The sequence below is a fragment of the Homarus americanus genome, unplaced genomic scaffold (assembly GCF_018991925.1).
Source record: "Homarus americanus isolate GMGI-L3 unplaced genomic scaffold, GMGI_Hamer_2.0 scaffold11187, whole genome shotgun sequence".
NCBI lineage: Eukaryota > Metazoa > Arthropoda > Malacostraca > Decapoda > Nephropidae > Homarus > Homarus americanus.
The window spans coordinates 256,785-274,069 of NW_024723893.1; positions in this window are offsets into that span (position 1 = coordinate 256,785).

Genomic DNA, 17,285 nt, shown 5'->3' on the forward strand with positions numbered 1-17,285 from the left:
CCTCTTACAGGTGGCGTGAGAATAGTCTTTACTGACTTACTTAAGCTACAACACAAAGATGGCGGCCAAATTGGCGTCGAAATTGCACTGGGACCTTATGTAACCAGATACGTTCTTTACCTTGAAGTTAGGCGAAAAAAGCATGCAAGACTGAGAATACGGACTCGGGCAGCCGCTCGCGTGCCGCTCAGCTAAGACAAGTTTTTTTCTTCCAGGATGAACGGATTCATCCCTGGGAAAGTGTGAATATAGCCGACGTCTATCCTCCAGATTAAATAAATATATCACCAGTAAAGAGGCTTTGGATTTTTCTTCCCAGGGCAGACAAGCACAATCCTCCGAGAGAGTTATTCCATCGTCCTGATATTATTTTATATCAACGTCACCTCCTGCTGCTTTCCGGGAGGAAAGTTTTTATCCCAGGAGGAACTGGAGTATATTCTCGGCAGTGGTGAGGTGAGGTGTTGGGAGCACGGCGCCTCCTGCTGGATGGTGATCAACCTTCACCTTCACCCACACACTCTTGCCTCTCCTGGGAAAACTAAAACTCTGGACCAGCAACAGGAGCACAATTTTCATATTAAAAATGCTGGTTAGTTTAGGGTGAGATGGGCTAATTTGGGGACTGGTTAAGTTAGGTTGATAATAAGTTAAGTTAGGGTACTGGAAGGTAAAGGCTGGTTAATGGTAAATTTGGTTAGGTTAGATTAGGTTAGTGATAAATTCGGTTCGGTTAGGTTAGGTTAGGTTAGGGTGTGAGTATTCGTGTTGCCCCTCTGTTGTAATACTCACTAGTGTCTATAACTCCCGCCTCTTGCCGCACCACAGTCTCAGGGTCTTCCATTAAAGCATCAGGTGACGGTGTTGTCTCTTAGGTAGGATATATGTGGTGCCTCTGGGGTCCTGGCGACACAAGAAAGCTTCCTAGAAACATCTGCACCTGTAGCTACCCTGGCGAGACCGGGTGACTCACGACACCTGCTCAACACCTTGAATTTCGGTACACAATTATGGTTGTCAACTATGCAAAACAAATCACAAACACACACACAGCCCCAAAAAGTTTACAAATCCTTCAATAATAATTTTCCAGCACGGAATTAGACATAAAACGACAAAAAATAATAACTAATTTTCAGAGGGAAGCCAAAAATAGCGATATAAAATCATTACTCGTACATTACATTCATCTGAAAAAATATACAGTTTCCAGGTGTTGCATTACAATAAATACATGACCCTTACCTTCATTCGAAATAAAATTTGCATTTAAGTTATAAAGAAAAATATACCTAAGTCGATTACCTTCATCTGAAAAAAAAGAATTTGCATGGGTTGCACCTGGAAAAAAAACAACAACTTTGCATTGCACTGAAAAAGACAAACTTCATTTCCATGACAAATAATAATGTACATTACGTAGAACAAAAAGAAATACTACATGTAGCTACTTCATCTACACCTGAAAAAAATTGCATCTGTATTGTAGTAAAATACACGAACCTTACCTTCATCTCAAGACAAAATCTCTATAGTACTTCCATAAACGACATTCTAAGTGTTAGTTATAGTTTTACTTACACCAAAACATTGTGGCCTGATCTAAGCTAACCTAACACTGAAGCTAGTAGTGTTACAAGCCTTGATCTGCCCCAGTATCTGACATTACCACCGCTAGGTTCCCAATACTGGCGGGTCAGCAGTGTTAGTAAGATGCATGCCAAAAAAATATATGAAATAAAATATGCTCCCAGACAAAGCAAGGCTCAGGACTAAAAGTTTTGTGTCATTTAAAGTATTAATGGAACTATATATAACTCTGCATATGCATACTCAGTACTGCTCCCTGGAACTATATAATGATATCTGTAAAGCTGACACTGTGTACTTACCTTACACTGATGTCTCAACCTGTAAAACATAAATCAGGGTTAAATACATGGATTTACTGAGCCCGTCAAATCAACTCAAGTAAAATTAAAAAAAAAAAACTAGACTGCAGCCATGACAAAAAAAAAATATTAAGGATTAAAGTCAATTATTCCCTGACCACATTTCAGCCACCAATGACTTTAATCCCTGAAATTTTCTTGAACAATATTTGACAGTTTGTTGATATATAATTTTATTACTACTATTAAACTGTCTCCAGAACTAAGCATTATGGGCATTTCAATAGAGATGAGCGGGAGGGGAGGATAATCACGCCCACAGACTGCCTACAAAAGCGACATATCCAGGATTATATCTGGGGAACATATACTGTACTGTATCAGTCTATGTCAAGTATATTCACAGTTAGCATTATATTAATATACTGTAGGCTATTTAAACCTTGAGATTATAATTAATACCGCCATCATTTAACCTTAGGCGGAGACATTCAATTCACTAATGTACTTCATGAACTCTGCTGGGATGGCAAGGTTAAGGTTCAGGTGTAGAGTCCACAGTTGCAACCCTGGCACTAGATAAGACAGACGTGTGCTAATTAACCTGCCATAGACTGGTTGGTGCCATAGACTGGTTGGTGCCATAGACTGTTTGGTGCCATAGACTGTTTGGTGCCATAGACTGTTTGGTGCCATAGACTGTTTGGTACCATAGACTGGTTGGTGCCATAGACTGTTTGGTGCCATAGACTGGTTGGTACCATAGACTAGTTGGTGCCATAGACTGTTTGGTGCCATAGACTGGTTGGTGTATAGTTTTAACTTAATACAACGAGAGAAACAAACAACAACGTGCCTCTAAGTGTGATCCAAGTAATACTGTAAACAAATCTATTAATCCCCCCAAAATAAAAGTAACAATTGAAGTGTTCCTGTTCCATTACGGAGAGAAACAAAAATAACAAGATTTCCCCACAAACAGTCAACACATCACCTTACATAATGGATAATTGTCTCCTATTGGTCCTAATGGTGAGGTAGAGGGAGGGAGATGTAGGTGAAGGGTAGAAGAAGGTGAGGTAGAGGGAGGGAGATGTAGGTGAAGGGTAGAAGGAGGTGAGGTAGAGGGTGAGAGATGTAGGTGAAGGGTAGAAGGGAAAGGTAGGGTGAGGTAGAGGTGGGGATGTAGGTGAAGGGGGGAGGTGAGGTAGAGGGGTGGAAGGGTAGAAGGAGTGTGAGGTAGGGTAGAAAGAAGGTGAGGTGGGGGTGGGGGATGAGGGGGTAGAAGAAGGTGGGGGAGGGATGTAGGTGAAGGAAGGGTAGAAGAAGGTGAGGTAGGGGCAGGAGATGTGGGTGAGGGTAGAAGGAGGGTGAGGAGTAGGGGAGGATGTGGGTGGAAGGGGGTAGAAAGAGGTGGGATGGGAGTGTGGGTGGGGGTGAGGTGAGGTGTGGAGGTGGAACAAAGAGGTGGGTGAGGGGAAGGGTGGGAGGTGAGGGGGGGGTGGGGATGTGGGTGAAGGGTGAAGAGGGGTGGGGGGGGTGGGTGAAGGGTAGAAGAAGGTGAGGTATAGGGGAGGGGATGTAGGTGAAGGTAGAAAGAGGTGGGGGTGGGGATGTAGGGAGGGTAGATGTGAGGGTGGGAAGGGTAAGGGTAGAAGGAGGCAGAAGGGAGGGAGATGTGAGGGTAGGGGTGAGGTAGATGTGGGTGAAGGGTAGGGAGGGGAGGTGAGAAGGGGTGAGGTGAAGGAGGTGAGGTAGGGGTGGGGGATGTAGGTGAAGGGAGAGGTGAGGGAGGGGTGGGGGGATGGTGAAGGGTAGGAGGTGAGGTAGAGGTGGGGGATGCAGGTGAAGGGTATAAAGAAGGTGAGGCAGAATGAGGAGGGTGAAGAAGGTGGGGATAGGGAGGGGGATGTAGGGGTGGGGTGGGGATGTGGGTGAGAGGGTGAGGGTAGAGGGAGGGGAGATGTAGGGGAAGGGTAGAAGGAGGGAGGTAGAGGGTGGGGGGATGTAGGTGAAGGGTAGAAGGAGGGGTGGGAGGTAGAGGGTGGGGGATGTAGGTGAAGGGTAGAAGGAGGTGGAGGGAGAGGGGGGATGTAGGTGAGAGGGTAGAAGGAGGTGAGGTAGAGGTGGGGGATGTAGGTGGAAGGGGTAGAAGGAGGTGAGGTATAGGGAGGGAGATGTAGGTGAAGGGTAGAAGGAGGTGAGGTAGAGGGTGGGGGGGATGTAGGTGAAGGTAGGAAGGAGGGAGGTAGAGGGAGGAGATGTGGGTGAAGGGTGAAGGAGGTGAGGGAGAGGGGGTGGGGATGTGGGTGAAGGGTAGAAGGAGGTGAGGTGGAGGAGTGTGGGTGTAGGGTAGAAGGAGGTGAAGGGGTGGGGAGGTGAGGTGGGGTGGGGAGTGGGTGGAAGGGTAGAAGGAGGTGAATTGGTAGGGGAGGGAGATGAGGTGAAGGGGGGAGGTGGGTAGAGGAGGGGTGTAGGGAAGAAGGGGAGGGGGAGGGTGGGGGGGGATGTAGGGATGTGGAAGGAGGTGAGGGAGGGGTAGAGGTGAAGGGTAGGGTTAGAAGGTGAGGGAGGGGGGGATGTAGGTGAAGGGTAGAAGAAGAGGGGTAGAGTGGAGGAGATGTAGGTGAAGGGTAGAAGGAGGTGAGGGGAGGGGGAGGGAGATGTAGGTGAAGGGTAGAAGGAGGGGCAGTGGGGGGGTGGGGGATGTAAGGGTGAAGGGGTGGGGTGGGGGTGGGGATGTAGGTGGAAGGGTAGAAGGAGGTGAGGTGGGGTGGGGGATGTAGGTGAAGGGTAGAAGAAGAGGGTAGGTAGAGGGGGTGAGGTAGATGGGATAGAGACAGAGGGGTAGAAGGAGGTGAGGTAGGTGAGGATGAGGGTGAAGGGGAGGTATAGGGAGGGGGATGGGTGAAGGGTAGAAGGGTGGGAGGTAGAGGGTGGGGGTAGGGGTGAAGGGTGGAAGAGAGGTAGAGGGGGGGGATGAGGGTGAAGGAGGAGAAGAGGTGAGGTGGGGGAGGGGGATGTGGGTGAAGGGTGTGGGTGGAGCTGAGGTGAGGTGGGGGAGGGGATGTAGGAAGGGGAGGTGAGGGGAGGGAGATGTAGGTGAAGGAAGGAGGTGGAGATGGGAGATGTGGGTGAAGGGTAGAAGAGGGGAGGGGGGGGGGATGTGGGTGAAGGGTGAGAAGTGTGAGGTGGAGGGAGGGGAGATGTGGGTGAAAGGGTGGGGGTGAGGTAGAGGGTGGGAGATGTAGGTGAAGGGGTAGAAGGTGAGGTGAGGAGGGGTGGGAGATGTGGTGAAAGGGGTAGAAGGAGGTGAGGTGGGGTGGAAGATGTAGACAGAAGGGGAAAGCTTAGACAAGAGGACATCATACTGCTGCCACAACACTTAAAAACATTAAATTTTTTTTTAGGGGAGGTACAGCCTCCCCCTCAGTGCTCGATCAGTTAATAGTCGACAGATAGACAAATGACAGTTATCCTCATTTGGAGAAGAAACCTGTTGTCGCCTGCCTCAGTGAAAGAGGATTAATTTTTATGCGTATGGATGTTTTTTTCATATAGGCGATAGAAGAGTTGATCACTATCGTCCTTTCTGACCTGGTGGTGGTGGTGGTCCTGGGTAACAAGAATACCACCACCACCATATAGCACCAGCTACCAGTACCACCACTCACCACTACCACTACTTACCACCACTACCACCTCACCACCACCACTACTACCTGCCTCACCACCACCACTACCACCACCACCACCACCACCACCAGCACCCATTGCCACCTCCCACCACTGCGTGCTGCCACCACCACCACCACCAGCACCACCACCACCACTACCACCACCACTAGCACCACCACCACCACCACCACCACCACTCACCACCACCACCACCACTACCACCAGTGCCAATTGCCACCTCTACCACCTCCACCACACCATCTCCTGCCGCCATCACTATTACCGCCACCACCGCCCACCATTGCACTTTTCCCAATACTTGTGTCCATCATGTGATAAATATTATTATCGGGTTTCTCCCCAGCTAAGACACACTTACGTAGCTCCTTAGGGAGTGGTAGCTTGGCACATTACTGCCCCGTAATGTGAATAAGAGTAAATGCCTTATGATGACCTAAAGTAAGGGTGATTTTCCCACGACGGACAAAGTAATGGTTTAGGTGATTCTATCCCTCAGGGCAGTATAGCACCTTACTGGCCTGTGTTCTGAGTTGGGGACTTTACGCCTTATGTTGAACCTGATTTAAGAGTGACTTTTCTGGGATGGGTAAAGCTATTCAGGAGTTTCCCTTCCTCAAGCCAGACTGGCTGTTTTCTGTTCCACATTTGTCTAAATACTTCATTCAATCTCATTAACGGAGAACTATTGTTACTCACACGATCACTAATTCTATTGTATCTTTAACTCTTTGTCTTTCTGTCCATCTATGTAAAGACTTCAAGTAATCCATCTGTCAGTCATATCGTCTATCTGTCTGTTTATCTGACTGCCTTTCTACAACACATAAACACGTGTACCTTCTGTCTCTTTACCATTACTGTCTAAGATCAGCCCAATCGATAACACGTGTTTCTTTTTACCCTTGCTGTCTAACTCTGTCAATATACGCCTACCTGTTTATAAAAGCAGAACAAAGACAGGAATCAGAATTTAATCGCTTTTGAGGATATGATAATAGACGGTTCCAGGACAGAATAAATGAGTTTTGACGACAGGATAACAGACAATAACAAAGACGGATTAAAGGACAGGTTTTAAGACAGTAACAAGCTAAAAAGTTTGATAGACAATTATAATAAGAACAAATGATAGTTTAAAATGTTTACTTGAGTACGATTGCTTAACCCTAAAGTACGATAGCATAATATCTGAGTACGATGGCTTAACATTTGAGTACAGTTACTTAACCTTTGAGTACAATGGCTTAACATTTGAGTACAGTTACTTAACCTTTGAGTACGATGGCTTAACATTTGAGTACAGTTACTTAACCTTTGAGTACGATGGCTTAACATTTGAGTACAGTTACTTAACTTTTGAGTAAGATGACTTATCCTTTGAGTACGATGGGTTAACATTTGAGTATAGTGGCTCAACCTTAAAGTCATTATATTCACGGGTTAATAAATAAGGTAAATAAGGGTTAAGCCATCGTACTCAAAGGTTAAGTCATCGTACTCAAAGGTTAAGTCATCGTACTCAGAGGTTAAATATTTTTTTAAGGGGAGAGCTTGAAGGACAGTTATGAGTTTAAAAAAAGAAAAAGTTTTAATTAAGTTGAGAAAATGATTCACAGAAAATTAAAAGGGGTTTACAGCTGAGGTTAAAAGGAGTTTACAGCTGAGGTTAAAAGGAGTTTACAGCTGAGGTTAAAAGGAGTTTACAGCTGAGGTTAAAAGCGAGTTTACAGCTGAGGTTAAAAGGAGTTTACAGCTGAGGTTAAAAGGAGTTTACAGCTGAGGTTAAAGGAGTTTACAGCTGAGTTTTAGCTGAGGCAGGGTTATTTGGCTGAGGTTAAAAGCAGGTTTACAGCTGAGGTTAAAGCGAGTTTACAGCTGAGGTTAAAGGTTTACAGCTGAGGTTAAAAGCAGGTTTACAGCTGAGGTTAAAAGGAGTTTACAGCTGAGGTTAAACTGACTTTACAGCTGAGGTTAAAGGGACTTTACAGCTGAGGTTAAAGCATGAGTTTACAAGTCGTGTTTGAAGACAGTTAAGACAGCTTCGATGTTGAAAGAAAACTTAAAAAGACGGTTTAAAACTGTTCAAAAGACAGTCCTCCACTTTAGTGACAAGAGAAGACAAATTTCTTGACTGACGTGGTAAGGTTGTAAGTTCTAGTGTGTGTTGTGGTCACGATACTGCCCCAGGGAGGGAAGGGAGTGAAAGAGAAGAGCGGAGTAGGTAGTTGGGGAGGTAGAAGGGGGAGAGAGGCGTTAAGACCTTAGGGGGAAGTGAAGGAGGAAGGAATGAAGGAGAAAAGGTGAAGGACAAGGAATGGCTGAAGGAAAATGAAGAGATAAGATGGGTGAAGACAGGTAAGAATGAATGTAAAGAGAGAAGGGAAACAATGAAGGACAAGGAATGGCTGAAGGAAAATGAAGAGATAAGATGGGTGAAGACAGGTAAGAATGAATGTAAAGAGAGAAGGGAAACAATGAAAGAGAAGAAAAGAGACACAATGGAGAGAAAGAAAAATAAACAAGACCCTAGATTAAAAAAAAAAAATAATCCCATTTTTTCCCATACTTTCCTCACTCAGTAAAAGGTAAACAAACAACAAATTACACTAGAATCTCAAACTAATATCAACATCATTAAACTCGCCTTCATTGTTTCCTAGTTTGAAATGAGCTGATTGGTGACCTTTCAGATCCTCAGCAGTGGGAAGAAAAAAAATTTATTGGTGTAATTGTATTGTGATAATTGTATGAGAACACATTTGGTCAGAACTCTATATTTAGCTTGACATTGGAGACAAAATTAACTGGAACAATACACGAATTTCCGCATAAAAAACCCCCGACGAATTTGGGTAGGTTAGGTTAGGTTAGCGTGTCAAGTAGCAACGTTATACTAGTTTGTCCTAACCGTTTCCTTAGTCACTTGTACGGATCAGATCACATGGACGTGTGTGTGTGTGTGTGTGTGTGTGTGTGTACGCTAACATTTATCCCTGAATTAATGCTACATGACCGTAACCACAATTTTTACGCTAAAGTCTCACCACAATTTTGATGCCATTTTGGACATTATCTCTGAGCTTAAGCTAAAGTTGAACATTTAGGTGCGTTCTTGCTCACCAGTTACGAGGAAACTTTACGAACCTGTGAGAATCCGGAGTGAGATGTGTTGGCAATATCCGCTGGGCTTACGAAGCATTAGTCCCACAACTGAGTCACACAGCTGGCCTTGAAGGTAAGAGCCTTAACCCCTTTGTGCAGTAATCCCAACAAGAATATGATACGCATCCACCCATGGCCATCAAACCGCGTTAATGATGACTGTGTTTCCCTCACATATATTTCTTCACATTAATCACATTTATTGGCTGGACAAAAGGTGATTAAATACTAAAACTAATAAGTGATATTTGGGGAATATTCTGTCATATATATTTGTGATCATATTTGTTGTTCATACCTGACATATATTACCTCAGATCCATCTCTTTTATTTTGGATATATTCGCACTAACCTAACCTAACCTAACCTAACCTAATCATTCCTGGTTTTATTATTCGCTTTTGTTATACATCATCATCAAGTTGACTAAATAGATGTTTGGGTGGATATTACCATCGTTTACTCTATGTAACTATCATCACCAAGCCACCAAACAAAAGTGCTGGTGATCACTAACGACTTGTCTTCACCATTATGAAAAACTACGTGCAAGGACAGGACAGGGTGATGGTGGAGGTGGTGATGGTGGTGTTGTTATTGGTGGTGGTACCAATGGTGATGGTGGTACGAGTGATACTGATGGTGATGGTGGTACTGGTGGTGGTGATGGTGGTAGTGATGGTAGTGATGGTGATACTGGTGGTGGTGTTGTTCCTCGTAGCCCACACCAGCCATTGATCCACTGTGTCTTTAATTAAAAAAAAAAAAATTAAAAAAAATTTCCTCATCAACTCCGACAATATAGGTTAGTTAAGTCTACTTTCTTGTTTCTCTAACCAACAAAAATTAATTATCAACTTAAACTAAAAAAAAATATATAGTCAGTAATGTATATTTTTTTTTTTACGAATTATTTAATTTAATTTACAACAGGTACAGGTGACCCCCCCTCCCCCCCCCCAGAATTATCTTGATACTGTACACTATTTCTCGTTCGTTTCATAACACTTGACAACGTAGTGCTGTTGGTTATTATGGGCCAATATTAATTATTTTAATTTGATGAAACTAACAAAATAAAAACGAAGCTTGATTATTGGTGACATAACTCCCGGTATGAGGTGTAATAAAATAATGTTATATACGAAGGCTATATTATTATGAAATGGTAATATTGCTCGTTCAGTAAGATTGGTGTTGTGGAGAACGTTCAATATTTTTCAACACATTTCAAACACACTAAAGTCAATATTATAACAACGGTATAGTAAACATTCTAATATTTTTAATGTGAATATTTTATTACCTACTTAATGAAACGAAAACAGTGACCTTTAGAAGAAAAAACAAATACAGGTTTATTCTGTTAGTCTCACCCACCATTTTCTTTGTTCAATAAGGAGTGACAAAAACGTCCCACTCAAAACATCAATTTGGTGATCGAGAGTGGTGAGTGTACCTGAGGGAACTGGCTGTTATTAACGGAGGACTGAACGCTTACCAATATATACACGTTAGGGAGCCAAGTCATATTGCCATCTGCTCCAGTAATGTTTATATTCATACCTGTGTTAGTGCCAGATGGTGAGACACTAACTCTACGACAATCTAAATATAAGTCACATAGAATAACCAATAAAGTTACCTGGTTGTTGTAACTCAGCTAAAAAAAAATCTAATTAGATGAGTCTTTTAATTCCTTACTAATTACACCACAGTTACAAAAAGTAGCGATGATTTGCCTTCATTATGTTTTAATCGTTGACTGCAGAAATTAAACCTTGAATTATTTAACCTGCCGCAGTTATTGTTTGTTTTATGCTTATTATTATAGTTATAGTATCTTCAATGGCCCGAAATATAACACAGGTTTACAGTATTATATGATAACTTTAGTCACCTCAAGGAATATAAAATTATTATTATTATCTTCATTCATTACAATATGGAGGATGAATGACGTAGATACAACATTATCAATAGGGAATGTCCTAAAGCGCGCAACGCCATGCAAGTGAATGTTCCTCAGTCCAAATTTTCCATCATAAGAACGATAATGGAAACTCATATTTAAGTTCAGTAAACAAAGTGAGAGGAAACGTTATTAACTCACATTCTGCCAGAGTGTACAGTAGTTTAACATTCTACAAGTTGAGGATTAATTTACTTCAAGAGATTGTCAGTACTGTAGTCGCCCAATATTTACTAACAGGAATTTAATGATGTCATTATCAAGATACTTTCCCAAACTAGCAAAACTTAAACTAATTTGCTTCTCCATTAAATAATTACTTACTACCCAAAAAAAAACGGTAAAAAAAAATGACGCAGAAAACCGGAAAAACATTTATTTTTATTTCTTTACCCAAACAAACAAGAATACTAAACTTCCCACATAACCCAAAATACGATGAAATTAATACAGAAATTTACCTGACGACCAACACAGACAGACAAAGATCTTTTACGTATTCTACTGCGAGGACTAAAAATACTGCGTTAGGTTAGGTTAGGTTACTAGGGTAGGTTAGGTAGGGTAGGTTAGGTTAGGTTACTAGGTTAGGTAAGTTAGGGTAGGGTAGGTAAGTTAGGTTAGGTTAGGTTACTAGGGTAGGTTAGGTAAGTTATGGTAGGGTAGGTAAGTTAGGTTAGGTTAGTTTACTAGGGTAGGTTAGGTAAGTTAGGGTAGGGTAGGGTAGGGTAGGTTAGGTAAGTTAGGGTAGGGTAGGTAAGTTAGGTTACCTAGGGTAGGTTAGGTAAGTTAGGGTAGGGTAAGGTAGGGTAGGTTAGGTTAGGTACCCAACCACTTAATGACCCAAACTGCCCCTGGTGTTGCTATAATGTTATTCACTAAATTTTCCACAACAAAAGTAACTAAAGCTTTATTTACATGACAATATACTGTACGTGCTTAACGTCCTCGTGTAATTAAGCAGGAGTTTTGATATTAGGAATCTATGGCAATATGTTGTCTGGATAACGGCAACGATTACAGCGACTAAAAACGATATGAACGACTAAAAATGACACGATATGAACGACTAATAATGACGATATGAACGACTAATAACGACGATATCAATGACTAAATACGACATGAACGACTAAAAATGACACGATATGAACGACTAAAATCGACAACATAACCAACTAAAAGGACGATTGGAATGATTAAAAAAGACGATATAAACGACTATAAACAACAAGAACAACTAAAACAACGATATAAACGACTATAAACGACCATATCAGCTACCAAAAACGACAAGGACTAATATAATGACTTGAGGGGTTAAGTTATTGTTAATCAATGGGATAAACTACCGTATTCAAAGGGTTAAGTCATCGTACTCACAGGGTAAAGATATCTTATACTGTACTCAAGGTGCTAAGTTATCGTATTGAATGGGTTTAGTCAATGTACTCAAGGGGTAAAGGCATCTTACATTGTACTCAGGGAGTTGGTATCGTACTCAGTTAAAAAAAATTATAATGAGCCAAATTTACTCCCACTAATTAAAAAAGTTATAATTTTTATTTACAAAGTCTCCTCAACTCTTGCTGTATTTCTCTGCACGTTTCACCCAAAGAATTAAATATATTAAAAACAGAAAACACATTATCGTAAGTAAATATTAAAACTTTTTCCATAATACAACTTTTTGTCAATTAATTTTATGACGTTTGAGTCGTTAATCTATATAAAAAAAATCCTCATTCTAAAGTTATTAAGTCTCTTTAAAATCTTGGTTATGTAGTGTATTATTTCAACAGTGTTTTGTCTAAATCTATGTTGATACTTACCACTTGCCTCTAGGAAGGTCAGAAGGTCGCGGTAGAGATGTTATAACCTGGAGAAGAATAACACATCATCACCACACTGATACAAGCTTCTGTTGCCCGTGGGCTTCAAACACACCACGGGAATATAATACAAAGCGTGAAAAACATTTTATTTTACTTGTAAATATTATTCCACAACCACACTTTAGCTTTATCATGTAACAGTCAAACACACACACACACAGGTAAATAAGTCTCCCTCAACACAGACATACAAGGCACATTTTCTGAATCATAAATGCAGATGACTTGTCAGGACGGTGTACGGTATCACCAGACTGTCTTGGACAAGAGACCCCAATCAGTGGATAAGGTGCTGCGACCTACCGGCGGACACCCAACATATACATCAACTTTACCTTAATTTACTTTAGTTTATACGACTATTTACTCTTCTTCACAGTTTTTCAGTTTTACGTAATGCTCCCAGAAATACTATGTGTCAGCAGGAAATACATTACTAGAGCTATTTAACTGTTACTTTTCAACCTACTTCCACATGCTCACCATACGACAAACACTTTATAAAGACCAAAGTGGTGTAACCGAAACACTGTACGTGGCCAAAGAACAAATCATCAACCATCTCTCCTTAATCCCTAAACTCACAATGAGACATCCGAACATTGTGAGATAAACTAAGTAACATCAGACCAGAACAAATAATAATATTTATAAATACAGAAGTACGAGGCGCTGTGGGTGTGTTGACTGGTCATGGGCCCTCAGTCATAAGACATCCCAACTCAACTGCACCTGACCACTGGTATAGGAGGACCAGTCCTAATAAGCCACATTCTGAATGGAGGCCAGTCCAAATAGGCCCCATTTTCAATGGTCCAAGTGTTAATTATCCCTAAACAAATGGGTCCCAGCCCTAATGACTCTTATCAATTTAAGTCCTAATGGGACCCAATCCTAACGAGTCCGAGTTTTAACAGCCCTAATGGTTCTAAGCCCTAAAATGCCTAAATCTTAATGGATCTCAATAATGAAGTGCTATTGATTCCCAACATTAACGGGTTACAATCCTAGTCGCTGGGTTAGGATGTAGTATTAGGGTTGGCGGCCATCTGCGCTAAGACCTATGACAACGCCCAACCTCTGCCTCAGGAGACCCGGTAAGACTTCTGACAATTCTCCAATTTGTTGTATTAATGGAAAACTAAATCCAATATCTGTACTGATAACCACACAGGAATTTTATTGTTTTAATACATTTAATTTTATTTTACCAACATGTATGTATAAAATTATATCACACATCAGTAGGTGTTTGCAGAGGGTATAATGTTAGCTTCTTGTGTTGTTAGCTTAGAAGTGCGGTGGTGGTGATGGTGATGGTAGTGATGATGGTGGAGGTGAGGTTACGGCTGGTGGCCTTAATGGTGATGGAGAGATTTTGGTCGAAGGGGTAGTAGTAGTGGTAAGCGTGGTAGTGGTCAAAAGGGTGGTAGGTGTGGTATTGGTGGTTGTAGACTGCAGGAAGCCAACATACTCACTAGGGTGTAGAAAGGTGGAGGCTTTGATGTGGCTACACTGTTAATGACGGTGGTGATTGATGACCAAGCCGGGGGTGGTGGTGGTGGGGGGTGAGGACGAGGGTGGTGGGGGTGAGGGCGAGGGTGGTACAGGTAGGGGTGGTAGAGGTAGGGGTGTGGGTGTTGGTGGGGGTGGTGGTGAAGGCGAGGGTTGTGTGATGGGTAGGGATGGCGGTGAGGGAGTGGGCAAGGGTGGTGGGGAGTGGGCAAGAGTGGTGGGGGGTGGTCGAGAGATGATAAGAACCAGAATAGTTTTTTCATTGTTTTGAAATAATTTACACACACACACAAACCCAGACACACACACACACACAGTACAAACTCCATCATAAAAGTATACATTTACAAACACTCCGACACATACAAATATGAAGTCACATACTGTACACAAAAATAATATTGAACTATTACAATGTTTACATTATGAAGAGACCCAAACGCCGGGTGCTACTAAAAACATCCTATATGTTGTGAAGACCACCAACATAACACGTATATATTGAGTTCTCTCCCATAGTATAGATATAAAATTAATATAGCTTTTAAATTAATATACCTATACGATACGACATTACAGATTAAAGCAAAACTGTAAGCGATTTCTACTGAATATTTATAAAATACTAATAAATTATTTCCTCAGTTGTATACGTTGTTATAGTCTAATATAACAAAGTTCCTGAGGCGTCTTTATATTATTTATGTTTTGACATTTAATGATATTACGTGACATTTTGAGTTTAATGGTGAAGGGTAGACTGAGTCATATATAAGTGAGGCAGACCAAGTGATTTAATGCTCTCCACTTCTTTCACTTACGTTTATTGTCTACCAGCTACACTTCCTCCTCTACCACTTAAATGTTGAATAGTTGAAAGGAAACAGAAACGTCAATAAAGGTAGGAATGGTAGGTAAGTGGTAAAGAACAAGTGTAGGAAGTGGCAGTAATGTGATGGAACGAGTAGAAGCACTGTACAACACTCTAACACTTGCCTGCTTCTATCCTCAACTTGTGACATACCATATACAGTGAACCTTAAACCTAGTGTACACACTGATTTACAACACTGTACCTGTTAACTTGAGAATAATAATAGTAATACTAATACGAATACTAATAATAAATGATAATAATAATAATAATAATAATAATAATAATAATACGAGCATTAATAAGATAAATATAATAATAATAATAATAATAAAAACTAAACTTATACCTGAAAACTGGGTAAATATCTCACACACACACACGAACACACACACACACACACACACAGAGCAAAATTTATTGAATCCGTTTTACATATACAGTATACCATGCTAAAACAAAGCTTATACACCCCCCCCCCCCACCACCTGCTACACCACTTGTCCTCTTAAGTCGTGAAAAACTCTAAAACAACTTTTATGTGACTTCTGTGTAAAACTAGTTGTACAAGTTCCCGCGTAAATTTTCTCTTAATAACACGTAGTTGGTAAAGGCTGCTTGGCCCCCACAACAATACTAAAGTTAAAGAGAATGTATTGCTATGCATGTATAAAATATAATTATAATTTCAAACAGCTTTTATATACATGGAAAATATTCACTGTATAGTAGTCTTATATTCGTGATCTTTTGAGTACGATGGTATTAACCCCTTGAAAATGATGGCATTTACCCTTTCAGTATGATGGCATTAACCCCTCGAGTACGATAACCTTATACAATCATCGTAATTGACGGGTTAAGCCTTGTGTCATAGTACTCCAGGGGTTAAGGTTAGAGTACTCAAGTGGCTTAGGTCATGGTGCTCATGGGGTTAAAGGCATCGTACTCAAAGGGTTAGGTTAGGTTAGTGTACTTAAGGGGTTAAGGTCGTCGCACTCAGAGGGTTAATACTAAATTATTGAGATGATAAAGCAGTTGTGGGGTTTCTATTAACATAACTCACATACGAGACAATAAATTGACCAATAGCAGAGAGAGTACATAGGCTGTGTGATACACCAACTAGGGCAAGAGGCTGACAGGGAAAAAAGTGAGAAATATTACCTAGAAAAAAAAGTTTATCAGTCAGTCAGTCAGGAGAGGTAGAGTAAATGTTTATCAGTCAGTCAGTCAGTCAGTCAGTCAGTCAGTCAGGAGAGGTAGAGTAAATGTTTATCAGTCAGTCAGTCAGTCAGTCAGTCAGTCAGGAGAGGTAGAGTAAATGTTTATCAGTCAGTCAGTCAAGTGAAGTTCAAAATCTAGTTTTTAGTCATTCTTTTTTTGGGGTCTCTTATTTACTCTATTATTTATTTCTCCTTAATTCACTCACTTTCTCTCTTATTTATCATTGTTCTTCCCATTTCTTTCAATCTCTCTCTCTCTCTCTCATTTATTATAGCTTACTTTACTTCCTTTACTCTTTCACTGATTCACTCTCCTTCACATCCACTCACTCACTCTCCTTCACATCCACTCACTCACTCACTCACTCTCCTTCACATCCACTCACTCACTCACTCACTCTCCTTCACATCCACTCACTCACTCTCCTTCACATCCACTCACTCACTCTCCTTCACATCCACTCACTCACATATACTCACTCCCACTCTCTATCCCCTCAAATCCCTTCCCTCTCTTTCTGACCTTCCCTCTCCATTTACCACTCCCTCCCCCCCTCTTTCCTCATCTCTTCCTCAATCTTTCTCATGTTTTCTTTCTCCAAATCTCTTGACCACTCTTCCCGTCTCTCTTTCTCTCAATGTCTTGCTCACGTCCCAGGTCTCTCTCTTTTTTCTTTTCCCCGCCTTTCTCGCTCCCCCCCTCTCTCTCTCTCTCTCTCTCTCTCTCTCTCTCTCTCTCTCTCTCTCTCCAAAGGGTAAGCTGATTTCCTCATATTTTCCGCCTCACAGTTTGGTTACAGATTCACTATTGCAAAATTCTTTAGTTATGAAATTTCCAGATTTATGACATTTCTGGGGTGCGATTCAGTCCTCTTCCCAACATTCCCAAGTTACGATGTTTCCAAGGTACGGAATTAATTTTTTGTTGGGTATTTAACTTAAGATAAATTTAAGGGAAGATGATGTAGATGCTGTTAGATACGTGATTCTGTGGGATTATGATATTTATGCGATACAAAATTTAGTTGTTGATATTAATTATAAGAATG